This window comes from Typha latifolia, chromosome 5, assembly GCF_019914945.1.
Source record: "Typha latifolia isolate L0001 chromosome 5, TyphaL0001v2, whole genome shotgun sequence".
Classification (NCBI taxonomy): domain Eukaryota; kingdom Viridiplantae; phylum Streptophyta; class Magnoliopsida; order Poales; family Typhaceae; genus Typha; species Typha latifolia.
Genome location: NC_133090.1, coordinates 8,335,507 through 8,349,916, shown reverse-complemented (window position 1 = coordinate 8,349,916; position 14,410 = coordinate 8,335,507). Strand labels below are relative to the sequence as shown.

The 14,410-nt window shown below is 40.8% G+C and overlaps 1 pseudogene; it reads left to right on the top strand.

Annotated features, from left to right (window-relative positions):
- Positions 1-8,760: 8,760 nt before the first annotated feature.
- Positions 8,761-10,891, top strand: LOC140788522 (senescence-specific cysteine protease SAG39-like; annotated as a pseudogene).
- Positions 10,892-14,410: the final 3,519 nt, after the last annotated feature.

Genomic DNA, 14,410 nt, shown 5'->3' with positions numbered 1-14,410 from the left:
TATGTACGTCTTTAGGGTTCAAGGTTCTAAATATTGATAGGTGTATTGGCTGAAAGAAATGATATTTCTTGGCTGTATCGGTCATACTACCCCATTGTGTCGACCTTTTCAATTTCAAACTATTTTTTAAGAAAAATGATAGAGATGTAAGAAATTCATATTACTCACATAAGATATGAAGAGTAAAAGTACTTGAAAGAACATCAATGTTATGGTCGCTTTCGAGGAAGATGATTGTCTATCCAATCGCTGGAACAATCTGAGATTTGGATATGTTGTTTCTTTAGAAGTTAGAAATCTAACGCAATCAAAATCTCGTCGATCGGGCTAGTAGATCAAAAGTTATGAAGGGAACAATGATCAAAGGTTAGGAGGTGACAGAATGGATGTGGATGATATGTTTAGGGTTTGGAAGATGATGATGGCTATGGTGAATGGATTAATATCTTAAACAAGATAAGGTGAGAGAAGGGAGTTTTCAGGTATAGCTGATCGCTGGAGTGAGAAGGGAGAAGCGACAGAGGATTAACCTTGAGCGTAGACGAAAACTCAGGTTGAATACCGAGGGAGAGGAAGGAGGGAGAATTTGGCTCAAGCCTAGAAGTAAAACAAAGTTCAATCTTCAAAAATCCAAAGTTGGCTACTTTTTCACATATTTGGAGGCTAGCTAATTATCTAAAAATCCTAAACGAATCCTAATACGAAACAATTTATCGAGCGTGTGTTCGAATGGCTAAAAACAGGGCTTTAGATATGCGAACGCAACTTAGGCGTTTGAACGCACTTTGATCGCGTTCGAATAACCAAAAACCATGCTTTGCATATGTGAACGTTGTTCAGGCGTTCGAACGCCCAAAAATAGGACTTTATATGTGCGAACGCGAATCAGGCGTTCAAATGTCGCATTTGAACACTCTACTTGTGTTTGAACGCACCTGTTAGAAGTTATCTTATTGTTTTAAAAAGAAAGAAAATGATACAATTTGAAGTGGTTTGATCGTGTCCAATTTGCATCTAAATTAAGAACTGTAACAATCAAATTTGAGAGGATCTAGTAAATATGCGTGCACCCACCTTTTCCTTCTTCTAACAGCAATTCATGGTAGAAGAAGGACAGACAAGGGAATATATGGTAGCGGAAGGACAGCGGAGGGATAGAAGAGGGGAATAGTGGCAGCAACAAAGGGTGGAGGGTGAAGAAGTTGTTGGAATGTGTTAGGAAGACAATTGTACCGCCTCTTAAACTTCCCTTTTAATTGATCTAACTTAAAATGAGCTGATAATCGTTTAGTATAAGTTAAATCTGATACGATTCGGACTTCACCGACGTCGTCTCGAGCTTGGATTTACCTTAGGATAAGATTGAGTTTTAGGATAAGATTGTGTTTTAGGATAAGATTGAGTTTTAGGATAAGATTGTGTTTTAGGATAAGATTGAGTTGTTGGTTAGCCTATAAAAGTATGTGTAGGGCAACCAAAATTAGGAATTGATTATTGAGAATTGAGTTTGCCTTGCCTCCTTTGTCTTCTTCGCTCCCGTTCCCTCAATCTCCCCGGCGACGCCGCTTCTAATCTCCCTCGACAGGCCAATCACCCTAGTCCCTTAGGAGTGGCCCTCTTCTCCCCCTTCTTCCAATTTATCCATCGCTATCCCTAACCTTTCCATCATCCATAACCCTTCCACCATCACTTTTACACCGGTGCCACCCCATCAACACTGGCCCTCCACAATCCACCATTACCCAGGATTTCGTGCCTTCATCCACGGAATCCAAAAACAGAGTATCCTGACGTTCGTCTACTAAACGAACGATATCTCGAGATCCCCAACTCCGATTCGCCTAAAACTAGATCCGTTGGAAAGCTCTTTTCCGGGCCTACAACATATCAAAATTTCACAGTGATCCAACGGCGGGATATTTCGGGATCTTATCTTAAAGTTCCGTGCAAGATCGTAACAATCTGGTATCAGAGCCATAGCACCAAAAGAGGGTTCGTATCAAGCTGGTATCAGAGCCTATAGCCGAGGAAGGATCGTATCAATCTGGTATCAGAGCCACCGTTCCTCGGACAAGCGCTTCCAATGACGACCACCAGATCCATGGCTGCACGGCGTGATGATGAAGAAGAGATTCTCCCAATAGAGGAGGAAGAGACGATTGCGGGGACTTCCACCCGCGGAACCATCCGATCTAATCGGAATACGGAAGAGCCTAGCGTTCTATCCATGTTGGGGTCTATTTCAGAGCAGATGGCCATCAACCACCAGATGATGATGGAGATGATGCGGGAACTACGGGCGCCAAGGGAAGCAATGTCTAACGGGAAGGCACCATCGACCCCACGACGCGAGTCCACCCCCTTGAATCAATCCTCACCGGTTCAGCCTTTGCAACCACAAGAGCCGCTGCTACCACCACCCTATGGGCAGAGGCAAGCAAGGATGGTTACACCAGGACCAGTTGCGGGTGAACCCATCCGACGAGCGAATCACCATGGAGACCACATTGGAGATCAAGATCCATGGGCGGGCCGATACGATCCGGAACCACGGCGAGTTGATCTAAACCGAAGGAGGGATCATCAACCCTTCATGGTGCATCCTCCGCCGGTTAGACAAGGAGTTGGGCATGATCCGGAACGAGACAACGGCATTCGTGGACAAGTCGTGCGTCTCGAATTCCCCAAGTTCAAAGGTGGCGATCCAATTGATTGGTTGTATAGGGCGGAGCAATTCTTTGCATACCAAGGTACGGCGGAAGAATACAAGGTGACGCTTGCAAGCTTCCACCTTGAGGATGCGGCGCTTCATTGGTTTCGATCAGCCAATGCCATTGAGGCCATCGAAACTTGGGCTGAATTTTGCGCCGATATCACACGGCGATTTGGAGTATCGGGCTATGAAGACTTTGATGCTCTCCTCTCAAAGACGGTTCAGAAGACCACGGTTGGGTCATACCAAGAAGAATTTGAGAGGATTAGTAGCCGATGTCATCCACCATGGACGGATCGGCAACTTCGCAAAGCACCTTCATCTCCGGGCTGCGGGGTGACATACAAGCCGATGTGAGGGCTTTAAGGCCTAGAACCTTAAAGGAGGCCTTCCAAGATGCGGTGCTTATGGAAGACAAGCATAGAGCCATGAAGATACACTTTGGAAGCGAGTTGGACAAGCCAAGGAAGCCGCAATCAAGCTCTACCAAACATAGCGGCGGGAAACACTAGCGGAGTACCAAGAGCTGCTCTTGCATTGATACCTCCTCGAGCACCCTTGAAGCCATCCCAAGATGTGAAGTACGCACCTAGAGGTCCGGGGCGAGCACTCACACCTGTCCAAGTAGAAGAAAGAAGAGCCAAGGGCTTATGCTTCCGTTGTGATGAGAAGTTTGTACCAGGGCATCGTTGTGCTAAACCGATGGGATCGGTGATGCTCATCGATGGATTGGAGGAAGCGGAGGATGAGCTTGCAGCTGAAAGCGCAGATGTGGCTGGACATCGAGGAGAAGAAGTTGAGGAGCAAAACGTGGAGGACGTGATAGCTGAAATCTCCCTCCACGCTTATTCGGGGACGGCGGCGCCAAAGACATTGCGGGTGAACGGAGTAGTCAAGAAGACCACAGTGAGAATCTTGATTGACACCGGGTCCACCCACAACTTCATTGACAAGAGGCTCCTTAGGAAGATTGGGCTCGAGTCGGAACCCACGGAAGGGTTCGATGTGACGATTGGAGATGGCACCACCTTGCGAGCGAGATTCTATTTGTGGAGGTGCAGAATTGAAGGTGCAAGGCCAAACTTTCACATTGGATCTTTATCCATTGGCCTTGCAAGGTGCCGATATTGTTTTAGGGACCTAATGGCTTCGGAGCTTGGGGCCCGTGACCTTTGATTTTATAAGCCTCACATTGACCTTTTGGAGAGATGGTCGAGAGTGTTGTTGGATGGAAGTAAACCGCCGCTTGAACTTTCAAAAGAAAGGGAGCTCGCTTCTTTCTCGGCACCCACTTTTCCTTTCTTTTCAGATCTACGAAGAGCCAGTGCAGAGGATAGTGATCTGGTCCGACTCATGGAGGAGTTGAGAGCGAACCCCTCAAGCAACCCCGAGCACGAGGAGCGCAATGGGTTAGTACTAGAGCACGGGCGAATCAAGGTACCCCGAAACGAAGAGCTACGGAGGCTATTGATGGCACACTTCCATGATACTCCTATAGCAGGTCATGAAGGGGTATTACGTACTTACAAGCGGCTGGCCCAAAACTGTACTTGGACTGGGATGAAGACGGACGTGAAGAAGTATGTGCGTGAATGTCAAATCTGCCAACGAGCCAAATCGGAGGCGGTTTATGGGCGCACCCTCGTCTTGCGTGCCTACGATAGACTCGCGGCGACGGATAGGACTGAGCTTGACTTGGAGCTTGCTGATCGAGATGAAACATTGAGACGGCTCAAGACTCACCTAGCCACAAAGACAAAACCGCATGAAGCAAACGCATGACAAAGGCAGACGTGAGCGAGAATTTGAGGTGGATCAATTGGTGTTCGTTCGAGCTCAACCGTATCGACAGTCCACATTGAGGCCAATTTTGAACCAAAAGTTGGGATACAAGTACTATGGTCCGTACCGAGTGCTACAACGAATCGGTCCAAAGTAGCTTACCGATTGGACCTACTGAAGGAACCAGGATACATCCCGTCTTCCATGTCTCGGCATTGAAGGCCCAGATCGGGCCTAACCATGTAGTGGGTTCGACCTTACCCGAACCAATGGAGGAAGATGGCTCCAATGAGCCGGTTCGAGTCCTAAGTCGTAGGAGAAGACGCCAAGGATCCAGATTAGAGACTGAAGTGCTGATTGAGTGGTGGGCAAAAACCTACCGACGAGTCTACATGGGAGCTAGAGACAGACATCATGGATTGCTTCCCAAATTTCAAACCTTGAGGACAAGGTTGCGGAAGCGTGGTGGATTGATACGATTCGGACTTCACCGACGTCGTCTCGAGCTTGGATTTACCTTAGGATAAGATTGAGTTTTAGGATAAGATTGTGTTTTAGGATAAGATTGAGTTTTAGGATAAGATTGTGTTTTAGGATAAGATTGAGTTGTTGGTTAGCCTATAAAAGTATGTGTAGGGCAACCAAAATTAGGAATTGATTATTGAGAATTGAGTTTGCCTTGCCTCCTTCGTCTTCTTCGCTCCCGTTCCCTCAATCTCCCCGGCGACGCCGCTTCTAATCTCCCTCGACGGGCCAATCACCCTAGTCCCTTAGGAGTGGCCCTCTTCTCCCCCTTCTTCCAATTTATCCATCGCTATCCCTAACCTTTCCATCATCCATAACCCTTCCACCATCACTTTTACACCGGTGCCACCCCATCAACACCGGCCCTCCACAATCCACCATTACCCAGGATTTCGTGCCTTCATCCACGGAATCCAAAAACAGAGTATCCTGACGTTCGTCTACTAAACGAACGATATCTCGAGATCCCCAACTCCGATTCGCCTGAAACTAGATCCGTTGGAAAGCTCTTTTCCGGGCCTACAACATATCAAAATTTCACAGTGATCCAACGGCGGGATATTTCGGGATCTTATCTTAAAGTTCCGTGCAAGATCGTAACAATCTGGTATCAGAGCCATAGCACCAAAAGAGGGTTCGTATCAAGCTGGTATCAGAGCCTATAGCCGAGGAAGGATCGTATCAAAATCCATTAAGCAGATCTTTTAATTTTCATGATCTGCTCTACCTCCTCTTCTTCTCATACATTGATGGACTAAATTATGAAGGGAAACCATTGGTCAGAGGAAGAAATAGGGCTGATAATGATCCAATGGTGGTAGGTCCTTTCTCTCTCCCATTCTTTTACGCTTCCTCTATACTTCTCTCCTCTATTCTATTTTGGTTACTTCTTCTTCCTTGCTGTAGGAACGATGTATTTGCAGGTGCTGTGCTGACCCCCCATATCAACGGCACAAGAATCCTTAAACATGGTATCAATGCAAGAGGTTATAAGTTCAAATCTCACTAGGCATACCTTGTCAATCAAAAAGAAGAAAATTTTACAAATCATACCCTATATTTTATCTACTTTGTGATTCACACTCGTTATTGAGATTTTATAACCTCACTCCTACTTTTTCCTTATAATTCTCATTTAACATATTTCGTAATTTAAAAGGTACCAACAAAGAAATATTTTGTTATAATATATAAAATAATTTCTAAATACTTAAATTACTCATGCCTTTTTTAGAGAAAGAGTAGAGAGGAGGAAAAATAGTGGTGAAGATATTTTTAGTAATTTAGTCTATATGTCAATTAGTTAAAATAACGTCGGGTTGATAAATGAGAATTATTGAAAATGAGGGGTCAGATTACAAAATCGTCAAAGATGCGGTGTAAATAAGACTCAGGAAATTCTACTTTCAACTTAGATGAGTTATCTAGCTTCCTCACAGAGTTAATATTCCATCTTTTAGTGATGAGACTTTTACCGTTCTCAAATTGCTTGTGCAATAACTAAGGATATTTTAGTAGGGAACTGAAACATTCATCGACATCAATCACATCAACACACACACTTTAGAAGATTGATTTGTCACATGAGTGCTAATCAGAGGCAATCTTTTTGGATCATATTCAAGAGGTTTAAGCACTATGACATTTTTTTCGATTTGCATTGTTTTACTCTTACTCGGATTTTCTTTCACTAAATTGATCAGTTCTATTTCTTTATTAGAGTATGATTTAGATTTTCTAATTGGTTTTGATTTCTAAGTATTTGATTCTTATTTGATTTTTTAGAACTAGTTGTGACAACCGAGTACAGAAGAATAAAAAAATGAAATGCATGGGACTTCGACCACACCGACGACCATGTGAGCCGTAGATATAAGCATATTTTATAGACGTATTATTGTGATAATGCATGACATATATATAACATGTTGCATACTTTTTTACACCACTTTAGCATAGTTATTAGAATCGGAATGGACATTGACCCAATCAGGGGTTGGATTACTAGTTTATTGGTTCAACTAGTGATTCACCTAGTCAATGACTAGTTTTCTTAAAATATTTAAATAAAATATAGATAGATTGAAATAATTCCAAAATTAAAAAAATACCTAACAATTCAGTATAATTGTATGTATGTATATATTATTTATATAGATATCCTCATGATTAGTTTCAAATTAAGTCATTTAATATAAAAAGATAAAAATATTATTAACTAAGAGAAATACTTGAAAACAAAATTAAGGATATTTTTATCCTTTTACATTTTAAATTATTTAAATTTTAATGGTAGTTTACTCCAAGTGGTATTCATGCAAAAAATAAAGATTTTAAAAGATTTCCTTCCAAATTTTTAGATTTTGAGAGATATATATGTAAATATAAACTTTAGATAGACATACAAGCGAATAAAGAACTTTTTAAGGGTATACCTATAAGAAACCTAATTTCAAAACACCAAATATGTTGTAAACTAAATATTTTCAAAATTTTAGAAAAATACTATTATGATATAGAAAAGAATAATTAAACATTAAAGATAATTTTGTAATTTTGTAAAAACAGTTGACCCGACCAATTTGCCATAAATTAGCCGAGTGGCATAGGTCACTAGTTTAACCACTAGGTTAATCCGTTTTTACCTAGTTGATTGCTTATCCAACCTGATAACAAAACCAAATTGGTTTGGTGGTCAGTTCATCGGTTCACTTGTACAATCACCTAGTTCGGTCCAGTTCCAATAATTTTGGCTTTTAGAATATAGAGGTGAAAATTAGGAGGGCTTTATACTCACTACCTTTTAGTAGAAATATTTTTAGGTTAGCCGTTATGATTCGGATTTTGTGAAGGAGTTGGCTTGGATTACTTTTAGTTCTTTTATTTATCTTATTATTATAAACTCAATATTTATTTTAGGGCTTGTTGTGGCGTTTGATAATTTGGAATTCTTTTTGTTTATATTATTTCTGAAAATATTGTGTTTTCCTCTAATATATTGTATAGTAATATTAACTAATAAGTAACCTAAAGACTAAGTGGAATTTATCCAAGAGAAATTTGAGAGATCTCTAAATAGTTTAGAGGGTTTATGTGTTCAAAAAAGAAAATCACAGGTCGCGTTATTTAATAGTTTAGAGGGTCAAAGTTCGAATTTTTTTTTTTTGTGAAGCAAAAGAAGTTACGACGTAAAAGTTTTCGTTATGCTGTTGTTGTACACAGCTGCGCGTACAGCATGGAAGATATTATATATGTCTTGCTTTTGCAAGTACATATAACGACAGTGATATTATGTATCTCTTTGTTGTTTAATATCTGAAAATAACCGCGTTTTGCTTAATTTGCTAATTCTTTTAAGAACTATGTGGCAACGTTTTCTAATCATATATGACCTGGTGGCTGGTGCTACTTCATATAGCTAGCTTGGTGACGTAGGTGTGGACCGAGTGGATGTAAATCTAACTAAAAGAGGGAGTTTCTTGGGAATGGATTAGAAGGAATTAAACGGGATTGAAATTTTAGCATATTTAATATTTCATTGCAAGCATCTTTACGTATAAATTGCTGCCCAGCTACATAGAAGACCGGGCTATATATTGGCTGACAGAATGCATATCGCAAATTAAATATTGATCAAGTCTATCCTCCAAGCACTATATAAACGCACCTTATCCTAACGAGTTCAATATCGCCAAAAAAGAAATAATCCTTCTACTCTTAATACAGTTGGAGCATCGATCATGGCTTCTTGGCTCTATTTCTTTTCTCTTTTCCTTGTTATTTGCACGTTATTTGCAGGTCCAGTAGTCTCCGATGGCAGCTATGACGAAGCTATGAAAGCGAGGCATGAGCAATGGATGGCTCAATATAAGCGAGTCTACACCAATGCGGAGGAGAAGCAACGTCGTTTCCGGGTGTTTAAGAGCAATGTTGAATACATTGAGTCCTCAAATAATAAACCTGGACAGAGCTACAATCTGACTGTAAACCAGTTTGCGGACTTAACCAATGAGGAATTCATGGTCACTCATGGCGGACTAAAGGTCACAAATGCTTCCAGGCAACCGACGTCGTTTATGTACGCAAACTTTTCTGCACCACCTAGGTAGATTGGAGGCTCAGAGGTGCAGTGACTGAAGTTAAGAACCAAGGATCATGTGGTAAGGCAATCTGCCGAACAATTTCTTTTCTTTTATTTTTATTCCCCCAGTTCTTCAGAGCTAACAAACTGATTTATATATAAATTTGGTTTACCCTCCAATATGTACTGCTGGTTTCTTATGAGCTGATCCTTACACATTACAAATTCTCTGTTCTTTTCTTGTTTCAGAAATGTTCCTCAATTCATCTTTTTCTTCCTGTTTATTTGAGAAATATCATTCATTATTATTCTTTTCCTTCAACGTGCACTAGTTACTCGGTGCATTTCCTCCTCTTAGTTAAAAACTATACAGTAGTCTCAGATATATCTGTTATAATATATATAACGTTTTAACTTTGTTGACCTTCTTGTAAGTTAAATCATGCATGCCATAGAAGAAAGTTTATTGGTTAATTAGTATTTGAGTCTATATCTCGTGCTAATGCTAAATGTTGCTTTTCTATAAAATACATATAGGATCTTGTTGGGCATTTTCTGCAGTAGCAGCAATTGAAGGAATATTTAAAATCAGGAGAGGAAATCTAATCTCTTTGTCAGAGCAAGAACTAGTGGATTGCGACTTCTTTGATTCTGGATGTAATGGTGGCTTAATGGACAATGCATTCAACTTCGTCATACTAAACAGAGGTATCGATTCTGAATCAAACTATCCATATCAAGGATATCAAAGCAATTGCAACGTGAGGAACCTATTGCTGAATCACGTAGCGACCATTAGACGCTACCAAGAGGTGCCTCGCAATAGTGAACCGGCACTCATGAGAGCCATTGCGAGACAACCAGTGTCAGTTGGAATAGATGCTGGTGGTTATGATTTCCAATTCTATCATTCTGGTGTCTTCAGAGGTAGTTGTGGGACTAGTCTAAATCATGGAGTTACAGTTGTTGGTTATGGGATAGATAGCAAACGAACAAAGTATTGGATAGTGAAGAACTCATGGGGCAAAGGATGGGGCGACAACGGTTATATTTTGATGCAAAAGGACATAGCTGCACCTGAAGGGTTGTGTGGAATTGCAATGCTGGCCTCATATCCCACGTTGTGAGAAGAAAATGTGTACCAAATACTTGATCCCCATATGTGGTGTGCGAGTTCAATTGTTGTGATCTTCATGAGTGAAAGTGTGAAAAATAAATTATGTGAGGGTGAGGGTTCTGGAAAATATTATATATGTCAATAATGGTTCTGGAATAGCTTTGCAAGCACTATAATATCGAATGAATAAAGCAATTATGATTTGTTTGTTTCATTGGTTGAAATAGATATAACATTTACGGATATACTAGACTAGATCAAGAATCATACGATGCCCATAAAATGTTTATTGCATCCTTCTATATTTAGCGAAATTATTTTTAATAGCAGTTATATATAATAATTTCTCTAATACATATAAGCGATTTAGATTGCACAACATATTTCAAAGTGTTTTGTGTTCATGAATTTATCATGACATAAAATTACACTAAAAACATAAAATAATAGAAATCACCCTTAAATGACTTAAGTAAATCAATTACATGAAATTCGATTAGGCCAAAAGCATATATCAATCAAATTCGACCAAAACATCCATCCAGAATACTTGATGATACATCAATAAAATCTAATAGTAAGGGTCTAAATGTAAAGTCATGAAAACATGCCCCTCTAATCCATAGCTAGAGATTAATGATTTCCAAAAAGCTCCCCCTAGCCCGTGACCTGATGAGATCACTCCAAGGACATCATCTTTAAAGGCTGTAGTGAGATCATTTTTTCACAAATTAGCAGATTTTATGAAAATTCTGCGATCTCATTCATGACTAAAATATATTCTCTTAATATGTGAACTCGCTATAAATGACTATAGGGTGTGTTCGAACGACTCAGAGTGCATTAGAACGCTCCATTTAAATGATAAACTAAACAGCTGAATAAAGAGTCGTCGTTCATTTGCCTTTGGGTAATTTCTTATACCATTCTGACACACTTAGTTAGGATCTTTTCTTATTGCATTAGTTGTGTATTTTTATTAAAATAAAATTTCTATAAGTCTCATTCGAACGCAGGAGGGGTCGCGTTCGAACGCCCTTGCGAACACCTGCAATAGGTTCACAAATACAAAGAATGCATATTATGCGTTCGAACGCAGTCAGGCGAGTTCGAACACCTGTGCTCGAACACCTGCATCGCGTTCGCACATACAAAGAACGTCTTTTGTGCGTTTGAACGCGATCGGGCGCGTTCGAATGCGATCGGCAAGAATCCTATAAAATTATGATTACTTATTGTTTTAGGACTTGTTGGCTAGCCTCTATATATATGTGGATGGCAGCCAAATTCATTATGCTATTGGAATATTGATTTCTTGCCTCCTAAACTCTCTCCCTCCTCCTTCTTCACTATCCTTCCACCTCTACCATTGGCAAGGTTCTCCTAACTTCTAATCTCCCTTGATTGTCGAGTCACCCCTCTTCTTTGGGATTTCAACCACTTCGTTCGCTTCGTCTATATACCTTAATCACATCCACTATCCACCTCCATCTCCATACCCATCCATTACCCTAACATCCACTCCACCCGTCACCACCACCATCGCACATGTTATTCTGTGTTTTCGTCCCTATTGCAATTCGAATCTGCGAAGGATGTAAATACAAAAGTTGTAGATCAAGAAGTTACAAATCGAATCCACTTAGTTTCGTAATTTTATTACTAAATGGAGAATATTTGATGAATATTTTTCTATAGTTGTGCAGATTGATTCTTGTACTAAATCCAGATCTTGAAGGAATCGTTCCATAGCTGATCTTTTGGTACAGGAACCCATCAATCTGGTATCAGAGCCCATCTTTTAGTAGCATAGAATCCATCAATCTGGTATCAGAGCCTATCTTTTTCTAGCATAGAATCCATAAATTTGGTATCAGAGCAGGCGAACCTCGGACCTCCATTAATGGTTGAAACAAGGAAGATGACATCAATAAGGAGACCTATGGAGAGCACACCGACAAGGGAATATGGGCTTGGCGGATGAACTTATGGGCATGTTCCAAATATTGCTGCATAGAGTTGACGCAATTCAAAAGAATCACAATGATTTTAAGGAATATGTCATGAACCGATTAGGTTCATCATCTCCTCGACGACGATCGGAGCCTCAAGAAGGACTACTAGTGGGACCTCATCAAACCGATACCCCACAGGTCTAGGTGTGTCATGTGAGTGTCAATGATCCCCTCTTACCTATTCCTATGCATCATCCCCCAACTCCGTTACAAAACCCAAGACCGGTAGTGGTGGAACCCGAGAGGCAAATGGCACCAGTGCGCTTCGTCGATGAGGAGGATTGACACTTTGAGGATGAGGTTGATCCCTTTGGAGATGATGATGGACGTGCTCGAGGATTTAGAGAAGGTGATCAACATGCACAAAGGCTTAGACTTGAACCAAGGATCTTTCGCGAACACAACAATGCTATTCGGGGGAGAACCACATGTTTGGACTTTCCAAAATTCCAAGGCGGTGATCCAACATATTGGGTGTTTCAAGTTGAATAATATTTTGATTGTCAAGGTATAGCGGAAGATGCAAACGTCCATATGGAAAGCTTTCACCTCTAAGGAACGGCATTGCATTGGTATAGATCGGTTATTCGTGGTGGAGGATTTACCGAATAGGCTAGTTTTTATTGAAGCAAAATCAATTGAATATCAAGAAGTCCAAGTGCCTAGGGGGAGTACCACAAGTGGAGAATTTAGGCTATATCATTTCAACGGTTGGTGTAGCGGCGGATCCTCAAAAGGTTGCATGCATAATAGTGGAGGCCTATTCCTACTACTATCAACGGATTGAGAGGATTTTGGGTCTAACTGGATACTATCGCCATTTCATCGCTGGTTACGGCAAGATCGCTGCTCCTCTCACTTCTTTGTTGAAGGACTCTTTTAGATGGATGGTTGAAGCCACTACAGCTTTTGAAAAACTAAAAACAGCAATAACAACGGCACCCATTTTAGCGCTACCGGACTTCAACAAAGAGTTCATTGTAGAATGTGATGCGTCGGGAGTTTGCATAGGAGTTGTACTAATACAAGGAGAACATCCCATTGCTTATCTTAGCAAGGCTTTATAAAAAAAATCTCAGCAATTATCGACTTATGAAATAGTGATGTTAGCAATTCTGCATGCAGTGATAAAGTGGAGGCTTTATTTGATCGGTAGGCGATTCATTATCCGAACTGATCAAAGAAGCCTTCCATACTTTATGGGACAGCGTATACACACTCCGGCACAACAGAGATGGGTCACAAAATTGTTGGAGTATGATTATGAAATATAATACAAAAAGGGAAAGGAAAATAGAGTGGCGGATACACTATCGTGCCAACCCGATACCGCCTAGCTTGCAGTCTATTATGCTCCTACCTTCCCCTTTCTTGATGGGCTGAGGTATGCATGTACATCTGACCCAGATATTTTGAGATTGTTGTAGGAGGTGATGGATGATCTAGAGTGCCATCTAGAGTTTGAAAACTAAGGCGGTTTGCTGTTGGACTACGGATGCATTTGGGTGCCCGCAAAGGATGGATTGCTGCAAAAATTGTTGGAGCACTTCCACCAAATTCCAGAGGGTGGTCATGAGGGTGTCTTGAGGATTATAGGAGGATATCTCAAAGTTGCACGTGGCCAGGATTGAGACGGGATGTGAGGAGATTTGCCCATGCTTACGAAGTCTATCAAAGGGCTAAGGCAAACACATTGAAACCGGCTAGATTACTTCAGCCTTTACCTATACCAGACTGTGTTTGGGAAGACATTTCTATGGATTTCATAGAGGGTCTTCCGCTAGTACGTGGTTATTCTGTTATCTTTGTGGTGGTTGATAGATTAAGCAAGTATGCATACATTTCAGCATTGTCACATTCGTTTTCAACTAAATCGGTGGCTGAAATTTTTGTTAGAAATATTGCTCGGTTACATGGCATGCTGATACGATCTCCCTTTTAGGCTAAAGTTCGATCTCTCCCAATTCTTAGATCTAGACTAGATTTGGCATGGAACTTTGTAAATAGATCCCGAAAGATGCCGTCGTCAGATCGACGTGAAATTTTGATATGTTGTGGCCCCAGAAAGAGCTTTCCAACGAATCTAGTTTTAGACGAATGAGATGTAGGGATTTGGATATATCGTCTGCTTAGTGGACAAACATTAGGGGGTCTAATCAGGATCTGTGGATGGAGGC